The sequence below is a fragment of the Rhineura floridana genome, chromosome 1, assembly GCF_030035675.1.
Source record: "Rhineura floridana isolate rRhiFlo1 chromosome 1, rRhiFlo1.hap2, whole genome shotgun sequence".
NCBI classification, from domain to species: Eukaryota; Metazoa; Chordata; class Lepidosauria; order Squamata; family Rhineuridae; genus Rhineura; species Rhineura floridana.
Window position 1 is genome coordinate 241,957,380 of NC_084480.1, and position 24,451 is coordinate 241,981,830.

General features: G+C 40.7%; 1 protein-coding gene across 8 annotated transcripts in view; it reads left to right on the plus strand.

Annotated features, from left to right (window-relative positions):
- Positions 1-24,451, plus strand: part of DLGAP1 (DLG associated protein 1) — a 554,365-nt gene that overhangs the window by 120,197 nt on the left and 409,717 nt on the right. For all 8 annotated transcript variants that reach the window (XM_061596062.1, XM_061596071.1, XM_061596069.1 and 5 more), the window contains one exon: positions 17,313-17,464. The gene's annotated coding sequence lies outside the window, so the exon portion shown is untranslated. The remainder of the gene's footprint in view (positions 1-17,312; positions 17,465-24,451) is intronic.

Sequence of the window (24,451 nt, forward strand, 5' to 3'; positions counted from 1 at the left end):
TTTACGACATCACATGAAAAATCCACACGTGATCATAACACAGCAGGTGATACATCAGTTTGCAGCTGACCTTATTACCTCAGCTTCCCCCAAAAGCCTGGGCAAAGAGGTATAGAAATTGTTACAATTAGTAATATTTTTTTAACATGGAGACTTGTGCAGTATTTACTGGTAGTGGTGATCACACTCCCTGCTGATTGTGGGTGACATTTTGCTTCCATGCAAGCTCCGCTTTCTATCAACAAGATGCCAGAATGAGGACAGGAAGCACTGCTTCCTGTTGTAGCCCTCACTTTCATTTGGTTTCATGACAGTACCATGTGGTTCCTTGTATCTTTTCTAGATATTACTACATCAATATGAACAAAACATACCTGGGATATATTTTTGCCTTCATGGGCAGAGCACCCATGTACAGAGAAATCCTCATCAATGATCTCTCTTTCACCTCCCCTTTCCTGCCTGTGTATAATCCAAGGACTGCAAGGTCTGTGCTTTCTTTCCATATTCCTGCTCATCCGTCCCCACCTGTCTGCCAAATCATACAACCCTGGAGTTTTTGTAACTTGATCAAGTGGAGTAGAAGTGGTAACCTGGGCTTAGGAAATGTCCACAGAACCATTTCCATGTAACACCCTATTGTGGTACCTGAATATGTGTTGAGCCAGGGAAGGAGAAAATAGTTTTTGAACCAATGGAGATCCATCCATGTGAGGGTTCTCTGCCCATATACGGAAGGTGTTTCCCCTGGTGTTTGACTAGAAATTGGCTTTGTGTACATAATCATTTATGCTTTTCACTAAATTCTCTTTCTTTAAAGTATTAGACATTTTAAGTGTTTTTTGTTGTTGACTTGTTCATTTTTTTAAAAAATAAAAGCTTGCTAAATCAATTGACGTAATTGAATCAAGTGTAACTCCCCAATGAGAACAGCTTATTTTGAATCTAGTTAACCTTCACATGACTTTTTTTCCTAGAACTGAAACATAATTACATTTAAGATTAAATTATTATGTGCACAATGGGCGATCTCTTACCTCCCAGAAATAAAAAAAAATATTAGGATTATTTATGTGTCAGAACACATATTTTTAAAGTATGTGTTTTGTTGTTGTTATGTGCCTTCAAGTCGATTATGACTTATGGCGACCCTATGAATCAGCGACCTCCAAGAGCATCTGTCATGAACCACCCTGTTCAGATCTTATAAGTTCAGGTCTGTGGCTTCCTTTATGGAATCAATCCATCTCTTGTTTGGCCTTCCTCTTTTTCTACTCCCTGCTGCTTTCCCCAGCATTATTGTCTTTTCTAGTGAATCATGTCTTCTCATGATGTGTCCAAAGTATGATAACCTCAGTTTCATCATTTTAGCTTCTAGCGACAGTTCTGGTTTAATTTGTTCTAACATCCAATTATTTGTCTTTTTTGCAGTCCATGGTATGCGCAAAGCTCTCCTCCAGCACCACATTTCAAATGAGTTGATTTTTCTCTTATCTGCATTTTTCACTGTCCAATTTTCACATCCATACATAGAGATCGGGAATACCATGGTCTGAATGATCCTGACTTCAGTATTCAGTGATACATCTTTGCATTGGAGAGCCTTTCTTAGTTCACTCACAGCTGCCCTCCCCAGTCCTAGCCTTCTTCTGATTTCTTGACTATTGCCTCCATTTTGGTTAATGACTGTGCTGAGGTATTGATAATCCTTGACCAGTTCAATGTCCTTATTGTCAACTTTCAAGTAACATAAATCTTCTGTTGTCATTACTTTAGTCTTTTTGACATTCAGCTGTAGTTCTGCTTTTGTGCTTTCATCTTTAACTTTTATCAGCATTCTTTTCAAATCATTACTGCTTTCTGCTAGTAGTATGGTATCATTTGCATATCTTAAATTATTGATATTTCTCCCTCCAATTTTCACACCTCCTTCACCTTGGTTCAATCCCGCTTCCCGTATGGTATGTTCTGTGTATAGATTAAACAAATAGGGTGATAAAATACACCCCTGTCTCACACCCTTTCCGATTGGGAACCAGTCGGTTTCTCCATATTCTGTCCTTACAGTAGCCTCTTGTGCAGAGTATAGGTTGCGCATCAGGACAATCAGATGCTGTGGCACCCCAATTTCTTTTAAAGCATTCCATAGTTTTTCATGATCTACTCAGTCAAAGGCTTTGCTGTAATCTCTAAAGCACAGGGTGATTTTCTTCTGAAATTCCTTGGTCAGTTCCATTATCCAACGTATGTTTGCAATATATCTCTGGTGCCTCCTCCCTTTCCCTTTCAGCTTGGACATCTGGCATTTCTCGCTCCATATATGGTAAGAGCCTTTGTTGTAGAATCTTGAGCATTATTTTACTTACATGGGATATTAAGGCAATAGTTCGATAATTACTGCATTCTCTGGGATCCCCTTTCTTTGGAAGTGGGATATATATTGAACGCTTCCAGTCTGTGGGCCATTGTTTAGTTTTCCATATTTCTTGACAAATTTTTGTCAACATTTGGACAGATTCCGTCTCAGTAGCTTGTAACAACTCTATTGGTATGCGATCTATTCCTGGTGATTTGTTTCTTCCAAGAAATTTAAGAGCAGCTTTCACCTCACATTCTAAAATTTCTGGTTCTTCATCATACGGTTCCTCCGTGAATGAATCTGTCATCCTTGCATCTTTTTTATAGAGTTCTTCAGTGTATTGCTTCCATCTTCCTTTTATTTCATCTCAGTCAGTCAGTGTGTTCCCCTGTTGATTATTCAGCATCCCTACTCATGGTTTAAATTTCCCTTTCATTTCTCTAATCTTCTGGAATAGGGCTCTTGTTATTCCCATTTTGTTGTCCTTTTCTATTTCTATACAATAACTATTGTAATAGTTTTCTTTGTCCCTACGTACTAGTCGTTGTGTAGTTGCATTTAGGGTTCTGACCGTGTTTCTATCTCCTTTTGCGTTTGCTTTCCTTCTGTCTTTAACCATTTTAAGAGTTTCTTCAGTCATCCGTTGAGGTCTTTCTTTTTAACAAGAGGTATTGTCTTTTTGCATTCTTCCCTGATAATGTCCCTGACTTCAGTCCATAGTTCTTCTGGTTCTCTGTCAATGAAGTCTAAAGCCTCAAACCTGTTCCTTATTTGATCTTTATATTCTTCTGGGATGTTATTTAAATTGTATTTTGACATTATGAGTGCTTTGTTGTTCTTCTTTAGCTTTACTCTGATTTTCGATATGATCAGTTCATGATCTGTACTGCAGTCTGCTCCTGGTCTTGTTTTTGCAGATAGTATGGAACTTCTCCATCTTATGTTTCCAATTATATAATCAATTTGATTCCTATATTGACCATCTGGTGATGTCCACGTGTACAGTCTTTTTGGTGGCTCCAAAAATGTGTTTGCAAGAAACAAATCATTGTCTTCACAGAATTCAATAAGTCTTTCTCCTGCTTCATTTCTGTCTCCTAAGCCCCATTTCCCCACAATTCCTAGTTCTTCTCTGTTCCCTACTTTTGCATTCCAGTCCCCCATGATTATCATCATATCTTGTTTTGGTGTGTGATCAATTTCCTCCTGTACTTCTGCATAAAATCTCTCCAATTCTTCTTCTTCTGCATTTGACGTTGGAGCGTAGACTTGGATGATGGTTATGTTAATAGGTTTCTCATTTAATCTCATTGATATCACTTGCTCAGACCTTGCGTTGTAGCTCCTAATTGCTTTTGCTACATCACTTCTCACTATTAAAGCAACCCCATTTATTCTTGATTTCTCATTTCTTGCATAAAATATTTTGTAGTTGCCCGATTGAAAATGTCCCATTCCAGTCCATTTTAATTCACTCACACCAAGTATTGTAATGTTGATACTTTCCATTTCTTGCTTGACAATTTCTAACTTTCCCTGGTTCATGCTTCTCACATTCCATGTTCCTATTGTGTGCGTCGTACAACTCCGGAGTCTCCTTTCGCATCTGTGCGCATCAGCCTCTGGACTTCCTTTCGGCTTTGACCTAGCTGCAGCATTAGTCACAGAGCTGCTTGTACTTGTCCTTTGTTCTTCCCCAGTAGCTCGGTGAGTGCCTTCTGACCCGGGGGGTCTCATCTTCCAGCACTATCTCATGTTGCATTTTGGATACTCTGTTCATAGGGTTTTCGTGGTAAGAGGTATTCAGAGGTGGTTTACCATTGCCTTCCTCTGAGTTTGGATGCATCTTAGTCTGGTGTCTCAACTTTGACCTTTCCACCATGGGTGCCCCTGCTAGGAGTCTAGCCTCTTGGTCTAGACTCGTGATGACATTGATCTCAGCTTCTTCAACACTCTCAAACCCCCTCACCATGTTAAGGTGTGCATCCTAAAGGTGGAATGTATGTGTATATGTCTTGTTATAGACATAAACCTTAAAAGGCCCTTTTGTCTAGACTGTTAAGCTTATTTTTGTGCAATACAGAAAATGTGTTAAGTGCTGTATAACATGCTGGGGGAAATAGTTTCTTTCTTTCTTCAAGTGTAGTGTCTGATTTAGTCTTTCAACATTTTTAAAGGAATTTGATTTAAGCTTTCTCCAAATGTAAAACTTCTATTGTCTTCTGTATAATTTTCTTTCGTAACAATAAATTTTTTTTTTCTTCCTGCAACCAAATTCACAATATTGAGTGCACAAATGACTGGTGGGTACAGGTCCCAAATGCAGAATCCCTCCTCTTGTTTTCCAGGAGTCCCTGATCAATGGAATGGCTTGTGTTACAGAACCCAAGTTACCTAAGTTATGTTCATAATTCATGTGTAATAGTGGCATAAAGAACATTAATTATTACTGTACTTAGATGAAAACAATAAGACCTGAGGCACATTAAGCACGTAAAAGGACTAACAATGAAGAATATATATAATGAATGCAATATTGTGGTACAGATATTGTCGCAGAAAATAATAATAATAATAATAATAATAAAATTTTATTTATTAGTCGCCCATCTGTCCGACTTAACGGACACTCTGGGCGACGTACACAATATAAAATACAATATCAACATATTCATAACAATCACAGTATTAATATCATATCATCTAAAAAACCATCCTACACTTATACAGTATAAAACCTAACCCACCCCAGAGATCCCATAGGCCTGCCTGAAAAGCCAGGTTTTTAAGGCGCGGCGAAAGGTCATCAGGGAGGGGGCATGCCGAAGGTCAAAGGGAAGCAAGTTCCAGAGGGTGGGGGCCACGATCGAAAAAGCCCTCTCCCTGGTCCGCACCAGCCTAGCTGTTTTCACCGGTGGGACCGAGAGAAGGTCTTGTGAGGCTGATCTCGTTTGGCGGCATATTTGGTGATACTGGAGGCGTTCCTTCAGATAAACTGGGCCGGAACCGTATAGGAAGGATTTAATGCAGTGACAAACATGTTTAAATTGAAGTACTTGGATGCACTTTGATTCTCACCCTGCTTTTGTCAGAATGCCTGAACTAATTATCTGGGGTTGGGCTCAGGTTGCATGTGTCTGGATATCAGGACGTGGATAAAATATTATGGGAAATAACTATAAATCTGTGGTTATTTCACTTTCACTTCCAGGTCCAGCACCAGGCATGTCTGGGCCCTTGGGCACCAGTCTGATCTGGGCCAATGGCACCTACCCGCATGTGCCACCTATCTCTCGCGCTGCAGTGAATGCTGGCTGCACTGCACGCACATGCCTACCATCAACCAAGATGGAGGCAGGAGCATCAGTCCCTTAAGCATGCATGCACAGTGCGACCTGCATTCACCACAATGGGAGAGGTAGGTGGGCATGCAGGCGGGCGTTGTGGGCCTGCACGGTTGTAGGGGGGGTGCCTGGGAGCTCCCTCTCTGCGATCTGCGGCAGGATCAGGAGCGAACACTGGCGTGGATTGCGGAATGGGAGTGCTACACACCCATTCTAAGGAGGGGCCTTTCAGGGATCCTCGGCCAGGGCCCGACCTGGCCACTCTCTGGCACCAGCCTTGTTTACTAGGATATGACCAGAGTCCACTAAGGATATTGCCTACTATCACAAGTGCGTTCTGCAATGCCATTTCATTTAATTTGTACCCCAGATATCTTAACTGGAAAATAACTGTAAATCAGTAGTATAAGCAGTAGCTCTGGTCACTGCCCCAGCAATCCTGTGTCTGAAGCAGCTGCAGCAGAAAGCTGCTTTTGCGGCCACTCAGGGAATGGAGGGGCCTGGCAAGTGGGCTTCAGCATACACATGCAAGTTGAGCCAATGCTAGGGAGAGGGCGGGCCTGATGCTTGGGCTACTTAAGCTAGCCCCTTTCCTAGCCCCACCCTCCTACCCTACAGGTAGTGCAAGCAGCGGCTGTTTTTCTGGGGGGGGGGTGAGTAGGAATTTTTTTGCTTGTCGGCTGATTGGCTTTGCTGGCAGGTTTTTTTTTTTTTGGTCTAAGCTGTACTAATGTGGTGGTGAGTTACATAGTGTGGGTAGTTGTTAAATAGATTAGTTGGTCACAATGGCAGGTAGGTGCAGGAAGTTAGGAGGTTGTTAAGGTTTAATGAGCACCCTTAGGCACCTTTAAAGGGGAAGGATATAGTCCTGAGACCTGCCTTCAAAGCCTGTGGTACTCACTGGCTTCATTAGGGAGCACATATGGGCCAACCTGTAACACCTGCCTGGAGTTGTGGGATCCAGGGAGGAAGTGAAACAGGAAGTCTTCCCTACTCATCTGATAGGGAGGAGTAGAGGAAGGGCTACCCTGGCCCTTGGCAGTGTTGGCTCACCCACAGTTTGGATAGTACCTAGATCTCACACCTTGTTTCCCTTATGCAGATCTGTTTTATACATTAATAAATAAATGTGCCCCAGTTCACCCAACCTTTTGTGTCTTGCCTCTTTATTTCCCTGTGTGGTCTCAAATGGTTGTTCACTATTTTTTGTCCACTATATGCTTTTGTCCTATAGTCACCCCAGTTCCTGAACCTGGTGACCCCCATATGGACTCTCAAAACTGCCACCATCCCTGATCATTGGCCATGCTGGCTAAGGACTGATGGGAGCTTGAGTCCAAAACATCTGTAGGGCATTAGGAATGCTGTCATACATACAGCATGAAACTGCACTTTTTTCTAAATAGACTTTCTTTTCTTCCTCGTTGGGTGTGCCTATCCAGCTTCTCAATGCACCACTAAATTAAGTTAGTCAAATCATTGGTAGATTCATGTGATAAATAAACATTGAAGATAGTGGTAATTTTTTTTTCTCATGGAATTTTATTTTGAAATAAAGTTAGGAATACAGGCAACAACAATAAAAGAGGTCACTGATCTCACTGATTATAATTCTTAGTATATCATGCTTGTGGGACCACTAGAGTGAAACAGCTTAAGGAAAAGCTCACTAATTACTGCATATAGAAGTTATATGTGGCATATACATTATGGGCAATAAATGTTTCTTGGAATCAGAAGCTTGAAGAGCTTTCACATAGGAAATAAATGGAAATCAGTGGTAAGGGAAATCATGATGCTAGCCTCATAATAAATACTGTATCGTAGTCTGATGGAGCTGTTCAAAATTAAAATATGTTCTGTTCTGAGATTATTGGATTTTTTGCTAGGATTAACAGAGCATTATGCTAATTTAGATTACATGGTAATTGGACCTTGAGAACCCCTTGGGAGTAGGAAATGGCCATAGCAGCAGTGGACTATTTTTGGCTCCCTATGCTGGAGGAAAGGAAAACAGTTCCTGTTTAGAAGCAGGTGAGATCAGACTGGCCTTGCAGTGAGTTTTTAAAGGCAATGCAAATCTTGCTGGTTCTTCTGGTGATGCAGAGAAGCAGGAATTGAGAAGAATTGTATTTTTCTTTCAATTATTTCTAACTGCAAGAGACAGTACCCACATATTTCAATTAACTGCTATTTTCTCCTTGTTTTGCTAATCGAGTTTTCACTGTGAGTTGACTTCGAGCCATTAGAATGTCATTCAGATAAAAATGATTTGACGAGATGTTAATTAGTTCATAAAAAGAATACTTCCCTATGTAACAGTGTGTCTAGAAGAATTTATAAATGGGAGTCTATGGGGAGGTTCCTAACATAATTTTGTCACTGTTTTAGTTGTCATTGGTAGATACATCTTGTAGCATATTGTTGATATGTTTCCAACTTTTTTACTGAATTGTGTAAAGTATATTTAAATAAATTAAAAAATGAAAATGAAACCATTTCCAGTTTCCATAATGTTACCATTTAGCATTTTTTATATTGACAGTAAATCCCTCCTTGGACCCTGAAAACCTTGACAACTATAGACCGGTAGCAAATGTTCCATTCCTGGGCAAGGTTCTAGAGCGTGTGGTCACTAGCCAGCTCCAGGCGCTCTTGGTGAAACTGATTATCTGGACCCATTTCAATCGGGCTTTCGGCCGGGGTTTGGTACAGAAACAGCCTTGGTCGCCCTGTATGATGACCTCTGTCGGGAGAAAGACAGGAAGTGTAACTCTGTTGGTTCTCCTTGATCTCTCAGCGGCTTTTGATACCATCAACCATGGTATCCTTCTGGGGCGACTTGCGGATTTGGGAGTTGGAGGCACTGCTTGGCAGTGGCTGTGCTCCTACCTCGAGAATCGTCTCCAGAAGTTGATGCTTGGGGAGCATTACTCGAGTCCCTGGGTACTCCAATATGGGGTCCCGCAGGGTTCAGTTCTGTCCCCCATGCTCTTTAATATCTATATGAAGCCGCTGGGTGGGGTCATTAGGAGATTTGGAGTGCGTTTCCAGCAATATGCTGATGATACGGAGCTCTGCTTCTCCTTTTCATCTTCTTCAGGTGAGGCTGTTAATGTACTAAATCGCTGCCTGGCCGCGATAATGGACTGGATGAGAGCTAATAAACTGAGACTGAATCCTGACAAGACTGAGATGCTGTTGGTGGAGGGGCTCTCTGCCCAGATGGTTGATGTCCGACCTGCCCTAGATGGGGTTACACTCCCCCTAAAGGAGCAGGTCCGTAGTTTGGGGGTCTTATTAGATCCGCTCCTGTCACTGGTGGTGCAAGTAGCCTCGGTGGCACGGAATGCGTTCTACCAGCTTCGGCTGGTAGCCCAACTACGACCCTATCTGGACAGGGAGAACCTCGCCACAGTTATCCATGCTCTGGTAACCTCTAGATTGGACTACTGTAATGCACTCTACGTAGGGCTACCTTTGAAGACGGTTCGGAAACTGCAGCTGGTGCAGAATGCTGCGGCCAGAGTTCTTACTTGGTCTAAAAAATCTGACCATATAACATCTGTCCTGGCCCAGCTGCACTGGCTACCAATATGTTTCCGGGCCAGATTCAAAGTGTTGGTTCTTACCTATAAAGCCCTTAACGGCATCAGACCGCAATACCTGACGGAATGCCTCTCCCGCTATGTACCTACCCGGTCGCTGCGCTCCACGTCGAAGGCCCTTCTCCGGGTTCCAACGCATAGGGAGGTCCGGAGAGCAATAACTAGAGCTAGGGCCTTCTCAGTGGTGGCCCCCGAATTATGGAATGCCCTCCCTGACGAGATACGCCTGGCGCCTTCCTTATTATCTTTTCGGCGCCAGGTAAAGACCTACCTCTTTGCCCAGGCATTTTAAATGTTAAATTTTAAATTTAATCTATTTTAATTTTAATTTTTTGTCTTAATTTTGTTTTTAAATATGTTTTCATATTGTATTGTACCCACACCTGTATTTTAATCTGTTTTTATCTTGTTGTACACCGCCCTGAGAGCTTGTCGCTAAAGGGCGGTCTAAAAGTGCAATAAATAAATAAATAAATATCCACTGTGCATATATAAATTTATCATCTAATGAAAACTATGCAGTTGAATAATATTGATGAGACACCATAACTATGGATTCTGCACCTCTATTGCAACATTGTTGAGAGAGCTTCCTTCCCTGATCTTCCTGGCTGAAATTGGCTGAAACAGAATTTCTGAGGGTGGTTATGCCACCAATATTAATTATGGTAACTGAATTCCCATAGAATGTTTGTAGTTCTTCACGTTGCAGGGTTTCTTTTTCTTACAGTTCTGTGCACGACTTTGCCTACGTTTGGGTTTATTTTTCCTGGAGCAACCAGATTTAACCCTAGGTTTATTATTTACTGGCATCTCTTGTGTCATTGACGGAGAGGGAAGAGTAGGAGCTGAAGGGTGGGCAACTGATGAAACAGAGTCCTTACTTCCAAGTGAGTTAAGTAACAGTGATAGTCGACGATTACTTTCGAGTAATGACGACTTGATGGAGTCAAGGTCAAAAGCAAGCATAAATAGCCAGCCTAATACTGCTGGGCTAATTTCTTTTGCTAACTGACTTGCGTTTACTGACTTGTGAGTGGGATCCTTAGATACATCAGGGAGGTGATCTTCAATCGCGCCAGGGCAGCATGGCCCCTCGTTGTTCCCAGTAGATCTTAATGTCATGCATGGGCTGCCCACATTTGGCCCGGAGGTTAAGGTGTCAGCAGTATTTTGTGTCGAACATTCGGCATTATTAACACTTACGTCCATTGGTATCTTGGATGGCTCGATGGATAAAACCTGTGGAGTAGAGCTCTTACCGAAGGCTGACTCCACAAAAGCTATTTCTTCTGCCAGAGTTAACGCCGAGGAGGAATTAGAAATAAATTCACTAGAGTCTTTTAAAAAAGGGTGTAAGATGGACCAATCGTGATTCATAGGAAAATCATGGAGAGGGATCTTCGATATATCCTCTGACTTAGGAGAGAGAAAGAACTGAGTAATTTGTAATTGCCCCTTTAAATCCCTCGTATGTTGTGGTGTATGTTGGATATCAGGAGGTATATGAAGATGCGGTAGATTAGGAGCTTTAGCTTTTCCCTTTTTCTTTTTCTTTTCCTGTTTGTTCTGTATTTTCTTCAAAGGTTGGGATTGAAGGGGATCCCAAGTGCCTTCCTTTGGTTTCTCGTCAAAGCCATTCAAAGTCCAAAATTAGCACGAATAATTGAGAGTTTGGAGATGAGTGTATCCCTTTAAGTGTGGGGTATCTTTGAGTGCAGAGTCTCTCCAAAGTAAAACAATGATAAAAATATCTAATAATGTCACTGCATGGAAAATGGTCCAGCCGAAACAATAAAAAGGTTAAAAAGATTAAAGTAAATAAAACAGTCAATGAGTAAAACATAAAGAGAGAATTTAGCCGTTCGAGCTTCGGCCTTGGCTGATAAAAGGTTGGTTCTTAAAAGACGACACAATTCCACTAAGTGCAGCACAGGGCAAGGAGCCAAAAGTCATTAATCAAGAGTCTATGATAAGACTGAGACTAAGAAAAGTTCAGAGAAGATGGCAAAAAGGAGAAAATAGGCAAAATAACCTCAGAGCTCTGGAGCTGTTACGGAGCTTACTTGTCAGGACGCCATCTTTTCTCTCCCAAAACTTAGGAGTGGGAATGCCATCTTCAATATATTAAATCATTAGCAGCAAAAACAGTGGGTGCTATTCTAAAATTTTATCGGTCTACAGGCGGTAATCAGATCCTTCCAGCCTTAAAAATCTTTAAAGCTAAGGTGCTCCCACAGATAATGTACGGAGTCTCCGTTTGGGGATGGGACAATAGGAATATAACCTTCCTAGAGTCTATCCAAAACAACTTTCTTAGGCGCTTATTGTCCCTTCCTCCGGGTACATCAGCAGCAATGCTACGGGCAGAGACAGGCCTCCCCCCACTGTGTGCACATTTACATCTTACCCTCATGAAATTCTTTAGATCTACCTATGCACTCCAAGGCAGGGAAATCCTAAAACTCTGTCTCGATCACCCCTTTTCCTTCAATTTATGGGGTTGTAAATTAGATGATCTGATACATAGATATCATATCTCTCTGCAGGAATTTACCTCAATTCCAAATAACAACTGGCTCCGTGAGGTTGTCTTTCTCCACTCTATGAATGTAGACAGACTAGCTTTAATCAACTCTAAGGTTGCCCCTTGGTTTTGGAGGTTTAAGTTTGACTACCAATGTTCCTTATACCTCACACATCCCCTCCCTCTCGCACTTAGACAGGCTTTCACTGCTCTACGTTTTCTCTCTCTCCCTAACGCCGATAGAGAGGGCCGGATCTCTGGAATCCCCAAGGATCAAAGGTTCTGTATTTGTGGCTCTAATATGGCGGACCTTCCTCACGTAATGTTTTACTGTCCAATCTATAAAAATCCCAGATCCAGATTCCTTTGGAAATGGACAGATACCTACTTGCTTAATTCAGTAGAGGACAAAATAACCTTCCTATTGTCTGACTCCAATTTGGAGGTGACCTACAATGTATCCTTGTTCGCAATTGCTGCGCGAAAACTTCGAGCTAATTATAATCCGTCTTATGAAATAGATGGGTTGTATTCATGTAATAGTTAGGGATTCGTTGTTGTCTGTTTTAACATTTTGTTTTAAATCTATATAAATTTTACTGTACCCGTTTTATGCACTTGTGTTGGCCTGTGGCCCTGCAATTCTTAATAAAGTAAAGTAAAGGTAACTGAATTTTACCTTTGTTCTGTTACTTACTAGCATTCACAACATATAAGCATACATATCAGAAGTAGTCCAACATGGTACCTGTCATCCTTCCTTGCATGTTTTATTAAGGTTGAGCAGGATGTGTTAAAACTGTGACTGTCTTATCCATTCCAAGTTAGTGAGGCCTGTGTGTGTGTGTGTGTGAGATATAACTAGTCTTACTGTCATGTATGTTTTCTTCTTGTTTGTTGTTGGTTTTATTTGGCTGAGCTTTGAAGATGTAAAATTTCTTTGCTTCAAGGCTTGTTTTCCTTACCCCAGTAGAAGTCAATTCCTTTTCTTTGTAAGGTTTCTATACAACTATCATCTTCACTTCTTTTTTAATATGTTACAAAAATCCTGAGAAGGAAAGAGAGCTTGGGAATATACCAACTTCTTCTCCTTTACCAACCAATTACAGTTCTTTCTAATAACCAAAGTGCTTCATTGTAATCCAAGTGCATAAGAAAACTATTGTTTGCCTATCTTATGGACAGAGCTCCCTGCGCTACAGCTGATTGCATGCTACAGCTGATCGCTGTCAGCTGGAGTGTGGCGGCAGGAGCTCCCCACACTACAGCTATATTGCCTGGATTGCCTGGTGTGTGTTTCTGAGTGTGTATTATATAATACAGTAGGCCCCCACTTTCCAGCGGTTTTGGCTTTTCGGCAGGGGTCTGGAATGTAACCTGCCATATAAGCAGGGCCGTACTGTATATTAAAACACAACAACTATTAAAAACATATTAAAACAAAACATCTTTTAAAACATTTTAAAAAAGCTTTTAAAACATTTTTAAAAAGAAGGTTTAAAAATATATTAAAAAGCAATTCCAACACAGATGCAGACTAGGATAAGGTCTCTACTTAAAAGGCTTGTTGAAAGAGGAAGGTCTTCAATAGGCACCGAAAAGATAACAGAGGTGGTGCCTGTCTAATATTTAAGGGGAGGGAATTCCAAAGGGTAGGCGCCACTGCGCTAAAGGCCCATTTCCTATGTTGTCCTATATATATCTAGTGTTTCCAATAGACAAAAACTAACAATGCATGAATTCAAATAGTATTGATCTCTGGTTCTGTAATGTTCACACAGACGTGCCAGGGTATCTTCACTGAGAAAAAAAAATAGATATTTATGGAATCCCATAGGCCATTTTTGTTGCAGGCACCACAGATATCTTGTGAGCCATGTGTCAGGATAGCCCATCAAGTAGATATCCTGTAACCAAGTGTTAGGATAGTCCATCTAATGCTATATTTCACAGTCAGTTAAGGTGCATTATAATTTCTTTAAACAGTTGCACAAGCCGGCAGCTTATATTGGTAAAACCAAGCTGTGGTTTTACTTCAGTTCTGAAATTGCATCAAGGGGGGGGGGGAAGGATTTGCTTTGAACAAAACTGTTTTAGCCAACAGAGAGAGCTAACATTGTAGAGCTATTAATCAGGGCAATCAAATGAAAGTAGACTCTGGGATTTAGTAAACAGAGCAACTGGAACTGGGCTCTGAAACAATCGGGGATTGAAATTAGCAGATTTGATTGAAGCATTTTGAAGTTTTTTCAAACTGCACCCGGAAATGGCTTACTCTTGAGTGGTTTCCTACTTGCATAGTTTGGTGTCATCTTAACATTACACCAGTGTTGCAGTTGTAAAATAGAAGTGTGACATTCTCTGTTTTTAAAGAAGCAATATTAAATTATTTTGATAAATGCCATATGTTAAACGATGACTTCCCCTATCACTAGTTTGATGTTAGGACTCACGAGGAAGCAGATAACTTCTACTGTATATTCCAGTCATAGTATATGAATTGGTTGACAGTATCTTTATAAGTCTACAATTATTTCCATTCAATAGGACTGTTCAATAAGTAGTTTTAGTTCATTAGCTGTCATTTTCCCATCATCCAGTCAGTTACATTTAAACATGCATATTACTCACATTTCAAGGTGCCTTTTTCACATACTGAAAGAAGTGCAAGATCTTACAATTTAAAAAGCAAAAGCTTTGTTGTAAGGCAAAAGCCATCCTTTTTATTGTTTTAAATTTTAAAGTTTCTGTATGTTCCAGATAACCATGTTTTGCCTATATTCCAAGTATGCCACCTGGTGCCGAACTAGGCCATTAAGTGATCTAGATTCTTAGTTTTAATTTTGAAAAAAATAAGTACCTTATCAAGTGATAGGGAACTTGTGACCCTGCAGATGTTGCTGGACTACAGTTCTGACCATCTGCAACCATTGGCCATGCTGGCTGGGTCTGATGGGAACTTGAGTACAACAACATCTGGAGGAACACTGGTTTTCTCTGGCATAATCTATATAGAGACACTTGAAAAATGGAAAAGATTTCAGATACATTCTGGGAACTTTGGTTGACCAACTTTTTATTTTGGAGATTCTCATAAAGCCCTGATTAGGAAAAAAAATAATCAAAGAAACTTGCCCATATCTGCTGTTGTTTGCCTTACACTGTGTATGGTGAATTCATGCAATATACTACTCAATTTGTATTTCATATGTCTAAAATGTGTCTGGGGTTTGTGTGGTGAGCTGCCTATATAAACACTGAAGACAAGTGTTACAAGTTGCTGATGTTCATGTTCTGAACTAGAATGATATGGACTTCGACAGTGTCACTAACAGTAGCCACTGCAACTACTGTGAGTTCTTACAATCCAGATTCTAGCAAGCAATGATGAAATAGTTGAATTAAAAAAAAACGTAAGTTATCTCATATAATTCTTATTTGGATGTAGTTCATGTTTTGCTTTCAATTAATCTTCCTCTAGAGTTTTCTTACTCTAAGAGGAAATAGGCCTGCAATGGACCATCTAGATTTGTTGTTCCTGGAGAAAGGAGTCCCAATCATGCCCTACTTGTAGATTCTTTTGCAGCCTGCTCTAATGTGATGCCCTCCAGATGTTGTTGGACTACAACTACAACTCTGACCAAGCCAGCATGATCAATGGTCAGAGATGATGATGATTTATTAATTAATTAAATTATGGGAGTTGTAGTCCAAAATATCTGGAGGAAGGCTGTTCTACTGGATATATGGCTGACCATTGTTGAAGACAGAATGCTGAATTAACCTTTGATCTAGTCTGCCAATGCAATTATTCTGTTATAAAGAACTTAAATTTGTGTGCCACCATTTGCTAATTTAAATGCTGTTGCCTAGGAACAACCCGCAAATTAGCAGTTGTAGCTGGTGAAAGGCTTTCTTGAAGTGAAACAAATGTATGACCTTGATAAACAATCTTACAGTGCAACAAATGTACCTGGAATATATGTATCTAATTTTTGCCTGATATACATCCTGCAGTTGAAGTTGAGTGTTTTTAAAAATGTGTGAGTGTCTAGTAGCAATGCAGTTTCAAGATGGTCTAACTTACTGTTTATAAAAAACAAAAAAGTCTTACAGCACCTTAGACTAACACATTTATTATGGTATAATATCCATGTGTTAATTAGCATACCAATGCCAACATGTTTATGTTATCATCTACACTAGTCTTGTGAATGGTCTTTATCATTATTTTACATTAATTTTTAACATAATTATCGCAGTCTGTATTTCTTGAATTTAATTTCCCTGTGACCCCATTGCTATCCTTTCTTTTTCTCTCTGCACCCATGAGTTTATATACCTGCCAACTCAGGATAGCATTTCATGCTAAAGTGACCTTTGTTTAGTCTTTAAAGGAGCAGTCTAAACCCAAGATTCACTAGCATAAGCAGAATTTGGAATAGGCGGATCTCTGCTTGAGTCTGGGCTCCGCCAGGGCTATGCTGTAAACTGCCCAGAGAGATTTGGCTATGAGGTGGTATGTAATGTAATGTAATGTAAATAAATAAATAAATAAATGTGCATGCTGGCTGAAGTCCCTCATGCTGTCTCAGCTAGAGATATGCCAGCATAAGTCCTCCATCATGGCTGACTCAAGGTCAGGGAAAGTCCTGACAAAAGAGACATTCCAGGGGTGTGGAGGGAGTGGGATGGGACAGAGGGAGACTTACCCCTACTCCAAACATCATTCAGCAGATCACATGATCTAGCCACTCAGTGGAAGTTCCAGTGGCAAAAAAGGGTGGTGTAAATCAAATTCTATTTCAAAGGCTTTTTTCTCCTTGCCAGTCTTCGGCCCGCTCAGTTGGCAGTATCCCGCTCCTGAATGGGATTAGGAATAGGGGTAAATTACATCAGCATAATTTACCCCAGCGTATACCCCAGTTATAGTTTCGATTGCTCTTCCAATGTCACAAGTCCCTTCCTTCAACTATATGGCTCCCCTTTGGAAATATTTTTGTTAGTGTCAGCTAATCCTTTCTAGTGGGATATATTATGATTCCATGTTTCATGCTATTCACTGCCTTTCTTTTCTTACTTTATTTAGTGCAGTTAAGAGTTAGTGAACAAGTTTCAGGTCAGTTCTGTGGAAGAGGCTGTGGGAGACATTTTGGTATTAAACCTTGTCTTATGATTGCAGCCTTGAGTTTTTCCTTTGACTAAGATGACCATGTATAAATATCTATAAATACTTCAAAGCAAATTCATATCTTAACTCTGAGTAGCACTGCATAACTAAAATATTGTATTTATTTCTATCAGGTCTGTCACTTTTTTGCTACCTAATAAGAAAATATTGCTTTTATAAAAGGTTATCCTGTAAGGCAGAACTATATATTTCAAGAGTTTGCATTCATAAATTCATAATGAGACTTTACCTAATTAATATATGTACTCAGTAGATTTTTGTTTATTTAAAATTCTTTTTGCAGATGACCGCCTTCTGAAAACACCAGGACCATATTACTGACGATTTCAAAAAGCTATAAATTATCTTCACTTATACAAGCGGGTCGACAATGGTGCTCCAACAATCTGTTCAAGCTTCCTGAGGAAAAAGTCTGCAGTAGAAACATCATGAAAAGTAATGTAACTTCAGCAGATGTACTTTTAACCTGTACTTTAAAATCCAACTCCCTCTATTGTTTTTGTTGTTGTGTCCCTTCAAGTCGATTACAACTTATGGCGACCCTATGAATCAGCAACTTCCAATAGCATCTGTCATGAACCACCCTGTTCAGATCTGTTCAGATCAGGTCTGTGGTTTCCTTTATGGAATCAATCCATCGCTTGTTTGGTCTTCATCGTTTTCTACTCCCTTCTGTTTTTCCCAGCATAGAATCATAGAATAGTAGAGTTGGAAGGGGCCTATAAGACCATCAAGTCCAACCCCCTGCTCAGTGCAGGAATCCAAATCAAAGCATTCCCGACAGATGGTTGTCCAGCTGCCTCTTTAATGTTTCCAGTGTCAGAGAGCTGACTACCTCTCTAGGTAATTGGTTCCATTGTCATATGGCTCTAACAGTTAGGAAGTTTTTCCTGATGTCCAGTCAAAATCTGGCTTCCTGCAACTTGAGCCCATTATTCCGTGTCCTGCACTCTGGGACGATTGAGAAAAGATCATTATTGTCTTTTCTAGTGAATCGTGTCTTCTTATTATGTGTCTAAAGTATGATAAACTTAGTTTCATCATTTTAGCTTCTAGTGATACTTCTGGTTTAATTTGTTCTAACACCCAATTATTTGGCTTTTTTGCAGTCCATGGTATGCACAAAGCTCTCCTCCAACACCACATTTCAAATGAGTTGATTTTTCTCTTATCTGCTTTTTTCACTTTCACATCCATACATAGAGATCGGGAATGTGTGTGTACTGCCTTCAAGTCAATTCCGACTTATGGCGACCCTATGAATTGGGTTTTCATGAGGCTGAGAGGCAGTGACTTGCCCAAGGTCATCCAGTGAGCTTCATGGCTATGTGGGGATTTATACCCTGGTCTCCCAGGTGGTAGTCCAACACCTTAACCACTATTTGGTTAACCATTATTTGTCTTTTTCACAGTCCATAGTATGCACAAAGCTCTCCTCCAACATCACATTTCAAATGAGTTGATTTTTCTCTTATCTGCTTTTTTCACTGTCCAACTTTCACATCCATACATAGAGATTGGGAATACCATGGTCTGAATGATCCTGACTTTAGTGTTCAGTGATACATCTTTGCATTTGAGGACCTTTTCTAGTTCTCTCATATCTGCCCTCCCCAGTCCTAGCCTTCTTCTGATTTCTTGACTATTATCTCCATTTTGGTTAATGACTGTGCCGAGGTATTGATAATCCTTGACAAGTTCAATGTCCTCGTTATCAACTTTAAAGTTACATAAATCTTCTGTTGTCATTACTTTTACATCTATTGTTACATCTATTGTTAGCATTTACATTTTGAGGAGCAAGGAGAATAGGTAATCCCAGAATGCTAACTCTTGAATGAAAATCCTAGGTGTGTCTACTCAGAAGCAAGACCCACTGATTTCAGTGACACTTACTCCCTGGTTACTATGCTTAGGATTGCAGCTTTGGAAGTAAAATAAATGCGCCACATTGTGCTCCTTGACACAGAGGTTGTTAATTCATTTGTTTTCAAGAAGATGAGCAGTTGGTTGGTTCTTGACCCACAAAGTATACTGGTCACACAACAATTCATTTTACAGCAGGGGAGGCTTTTCTTAGGAGCAAAGTGGGGCATAGCCCTTCCAAGATTCCAAACCCCACCCAAACCATAATCCAGTCTTTCTCCTGTTACCCACAGTACAGTTCCACTGACTTAGAGGCTTCCTAGATGATTCTGCCTATCTCCTCTCCGCATGGTCAATCATAATAATCAATGACTCCAGGGAGGGAAATACTTAAAAAACCCAAGCAAATGGCGTGTTCTTCATGTTGGCAGTGTGGCTTTTTTTCTTGGCTTGGGCAGACCTCTGCCTTTTTGTTCTAAGGGAGGGTTGTTTTGTCCTTGGCTAGAAGAGAGACAGAAAGGGTAATATGTGTGGAGAGATGTTTGTATTGTAAGGGGGGGCTGACTGAGAAGGGAGGATTTTTTAAAAAGTTATTCTGTTGCTTGAGCAGGTTGGGGGCAAGGGACGGTAAGAGTTCTAGAGACCAGAGAAGTATTGTGAGTGGGGAGGGGCTGGCTGGAGAGGGGAGGGAAGGCTTTTATTGTTTAAAACAGTCTAGTGTGCTGGTTAAGACAAATGAAGTTAGGCTGCAATCCTATATGCTCATCAGGGAGTAAGATTACGCCTGCGTGTAAGTGTATGCAGGTATTGTAGGATAAACCCACTCCAGTCCTTCATTGACTGGTTAACCCAGTTGCAGCCCTTGAGAATAGAATCTTGTCTCCCTGTAGGGTTCCCTTTAAAACAGGAGGTTACAAGTGGTGGAGGACGATATAGTGCCTAACAGCCTACTCCTAACTATAATCCTGTTCATAGGTAAATTCTATTGAATTTGGTAAGGGAGGGATTGCTCCTGAGTAGATGGGGTTAGGATTATAGCCGAAATTGCAATCCTAACCCCACTTACTTAGAGTGGTTTGGGTTGTGTTGTAACACCATAATAGATGGTGAATGCTTTCATTATTGTAGTTCACATATCCCTGACTCTCACAACAAAAGGAATTTTTTAAAAAAACAGGCTTGAAACCACCTGCACACTTAAATATAACCCAATTTGCTATCTGCTTTCTTGCTAAATCAGTATCTACACACACACATACACAAAATACCTTCTTTGAGCTGTGGGTTCCTGTTTATTTTTATAAAACTGAAGTATTCAAATGTTTTGGTTTTTAATTTTATTTTCTTGAAAATCCATATTTGTTTTGTTTATCTGATGATTATAACTGTAGTCATGTACTTTTGCAGAAAAATAGCCTGAAACCATGTTGGGGGCAGGACAGTGTGTGCATGGGTGCTGGATTGCTACCTACACACTAATTCAAAATTACAAAATCCTTTACTTAATTTTAACTACAGAGCCGTCAGAGTTCTTAGGTTAAAAGCTGCATAAAATGATGGTACACACAACTCAGTCAGTTGAGCGCAAAAAAATGTTTTCGCTGTTGACTGGAAATCCTAACCTATTGGGACTGATAGATCTAAGGGAACGAGACTGCTAAGCTACTTTCCAGCTATGAAATGCAATGATGGTAGTACATTGGCTGGTGGTGTTTCCTCATTCTCCCCCCCCCAATGACTGGAACAATATTGGGAGTGTTAATATACAGCTAGTTCCAGCATGGGTCTTCCCTTAATCACATAATTTAAAACTTGCTTCTTGACTATATATTCAACATATAGACTCTGCAGCAGATTTAGGTTGCAAAGTGGTGTAAGGTTAAAGATTTGAGTCTAGAACTACACATTTGGCAGAATCTGGGGTCTCTGTCATACAGTGGCAAAGTTATAGAAGAAGGGGTGTTTTTCAAGGGGAAAGCAGTCAAAGGAAAGATGGTGCTTAGATTTCTTCAAATACTTTCCCTCTAACTGGCGTTCCAGAAATGGGATTGCAGAGAAGCAAGGGTGACAGCCTGGAACCCTTCTGAACAAAGGTAAGACATTTTTGGGTGCTATGCATTTGTCCAACTGTACAATTGCTTAAGTGTCCTGTTTATTTGCAAGGGTAGCGGGTAGGCATCTCACAAGGAGTAACCTCCTAGGCTCCAGCCAGGCACCCACTAGGGGCTTATCCACATGGGAGCATTTTTTCATAGCAAATACACTGCTTTTACTATCATAATAGATTTGGAAGGTCCACACTTCATGCCCAATGGTAGCTTCAAATATGTTGTTTTCCATTCACACAAGTAGGTGTTCCTCTGGGAAGGATTTGTGTCGCTGTTGCCTTGTGGCCCCGCCCTCTCATTTTACATTTTTACTCCCCCCAGTTGCTCAGTTACTGGGCATGTACAAATATTTTTGACCTGAGCGGTATTTCTACTCCCTCCTGTTCCCACCGCTTCCTGAAGTTTGGTGGTTGAAAAGAAGTGGGGTCATTTGCCCCCCTTTCTCCACTGCCCCTTGCTTTTTCTGAGTTAATTCTTTCCCACTGGAAAAACAAATACATCAATATTTTAAATAAAATATCAATATTTTGAGAATATTGAGAATGGTTGCCAGTTGTATACCGGGCCCAATTCAAGGTGTTGGTATTAACCTTTAAATCCCTAAACGGTTTCGGCCCAGTTTATCTGAAGGAATGCCTCCAGTATCACCAAATATGCCGCCAAACAAGATCGGCCTCACAAGACCTTCTCTCGGTCCCACCGGTGAAAACAGCTAGGCTGGTGCGGACCAGAGAGAGGGCCTTCTCGGTCGTGGCCCCCACCCTCTGGAACTTGCTTCCTTTTGACCTTCGACATGCCTCCTCCCTGATGGCTTTTCGTCGAGCCTTAAAGACCTTGTTATTCAGGCAGGCCTATGGGATTTCTGGGGTGGGTTAGGCTATTACTAACAGGTGGTTTACTGTTGTATGAATATGTTTTAAATTGTGTTTTATATTGTGTAAGTCGCCCAGAGTGTCTGTTAAGTCAGACAGATGGGCGACTAACAAATAAAATTTTATTATTATTATTATTATATTCCACTTAATAGCCTTGAGAGTAGTTTTTATAAGAGTCTCACAATAAAATCACAAAAATCTAGTACTGGAACAGAAATTATATAATGTCCATATGGAACTAGGATTATTCCAACAGCATTTCCTGCCCCCATCCTTGTTCTTTCCTGGTGTCACAGCAGGCAGCAACTCCCACAAAAATCGTCTGAGCCCATGATGGAAGCAATCTTCCCTTGATGGCAATTGCCAGGCAGCATGCCCTCTGAGGGATAGGAATGGAAATGGGAAGTTGGATCTCACTCAGCTCATATGGAAAGAGTTTTACCTGGCTATCAGCCAGCAGTAGTCAGACAACAACCCTGTGGTACCTCTGAAGCAAGAGAGTGAGGCTGAGCAGCTTGAACTCCCTTAGCTCATGATGGAAGTAGTCTTCCAGTGTTAGCAATCAGCATGCCACCGTTCTTAAATTAAAGTATATTATTACTATTATTATTAACAACAACAGCAATAACATTTTATTTGAATTAAAGGAGAGAAGAGCTCTTGCATTTTTTAGAAATGAATTATGCAAGTATGAGAGGTTTTTTTGAGGGAGCAGTTAATGTCATCTGGCATGTGCTTGCCAGAAGTCTCCTTTTTTAGGTCCCTAGGATACTCAGAACCCCAGATGGCCTCTAGCCTCAGAGACTGCCTGGTGGGACTCTTACCACTAAGGCTTGGAAATCCCCTTTTCATCATAGGATCCCTTCTCTATTTTTATTTCTAAGGTATAGCACTTTCCTCCCTATGCCAGTGCCTAATTGTCTACAGTGTAGGTATTCCCTTTACCTGCCCATGCTATTCTGTAATATTCCCTTTCTGGCTCACCACTGGGATTACTCCCAGACTAAATCTCTTTCCTTTCTGGCTCAAATGGCAGCCAGTCCACTTTATTCCTATTCTTCCTTATCCTTTTTCCAACGCCAGTGTCTGTTCCCTTCCACTCATAGATTTCCTGGGACTTCTCTTCCAACACTTCCGTGTCTTGCTTTCTATGCAGCCACTCTGGGCATCTGAATAGTGTTGCACAGCTTCCTCTATCCAGCTGCCCCTCCCTCACCTCACCTGTGTGGGTTTGTGTTTTTTTTGGAGTGACCTGGGAGAGGAATGTTGTGGGAGGCAGCTGAAGCAGCAGCTCTCATGTCCTCCTGACTGTGGTTTCTGTGCACAAACGTGTGAGACACAGTTATGGCCATGATGTACTTAATGAGGTTTGAGTTCTTTTGTTTGGAGGTTTCTGTGTCAGAAATGTGTTCTTTTGTTCTTTGGATTGTTCACTGTTCAACAGTTTGTTTAACAGTTCACTGTTAAAATATTAATTGTGGTATCAAAGAGTTTATTATGAAGTCAATATAACTGGGTTGTGTTCTGAACTTCTTGGTCAGTAGATACGATTAGTGGGAGCTACTGTGTTTCTGTTCTATAACATCTTTCAGCTATTTTAATTTTGGAAGAGTTAAATACCCTGGCAAAACACTTTTATGTTCTTGGAAATCATAGAGTTCTAGAGATAAAGTTGTTAGTCATCCAGGCTCTGGCACTAAGTCAGGGTTAACACATCACCAGCTTATATGATTCTATATAAATAAAGAAATATTGATGAAGGCAATATGATGCTAGGTGGAGGGTAGGGCCTTGCAAGACAAGGATAGTTGTAGTAGAAGCAAATTTGAATAGGCAATGATATGTGATGAGACTGGAGGAAACACTGAAGTTGTTTGGCTCCCCACCCATACCAGCTGTTTGGTGTACTGAAAGGGTACAGGCATGGTGGAAAAGAAGGGCTGTTTCTGCTTTATAAGTAGCAGAGAAAGCAGAAGAAAGGACACAGGTGGAGAACTGAAGAAAAGAACAGAAAGAAATATCAAGTAGATTGGGACTATGGTTAGTGTGCTTGTAGGAGGTGGTGGGGCTCTTAGGTCCAACAGCAGAAACCAAGAGCAGCTGTAAGAAAGGGTGGGAACATTTTGAGGGTTGTGGTCTCATGGAAAATACCACAAGATGCTAGGATGGGGATGACAACCTGGAACTATCATTTGCAAGTTACTAGCTTGTAAAGATATTCTGGTCAGTTCTATGTATATGTATTCCAAAATTGTGAGACGTTATATCTTTTAAAAGGTTTTATATAACTTTTACTCACAAGTTGAAATTTATGGCAGCCCTCATATTATATATATATATTGGATTTTTAATAACTTAATTTAGAGGAGCTCTGGTGCCCTCATGTTAATTCAAAAGGAATATTTTTTTGCACTGGCTGCCTATTTGTTTCTGGGCCTGGTTCAAAGTGCTGGTTTTAACCTACAAAGCCCTACACGGCACAGGACCACAATACCTGTTGGAACGCCTTCCCCGATATGAACCTGCCCGTACACTATGCTCATCATCAAAGGCCCTCCGAGTTCCTACGTATA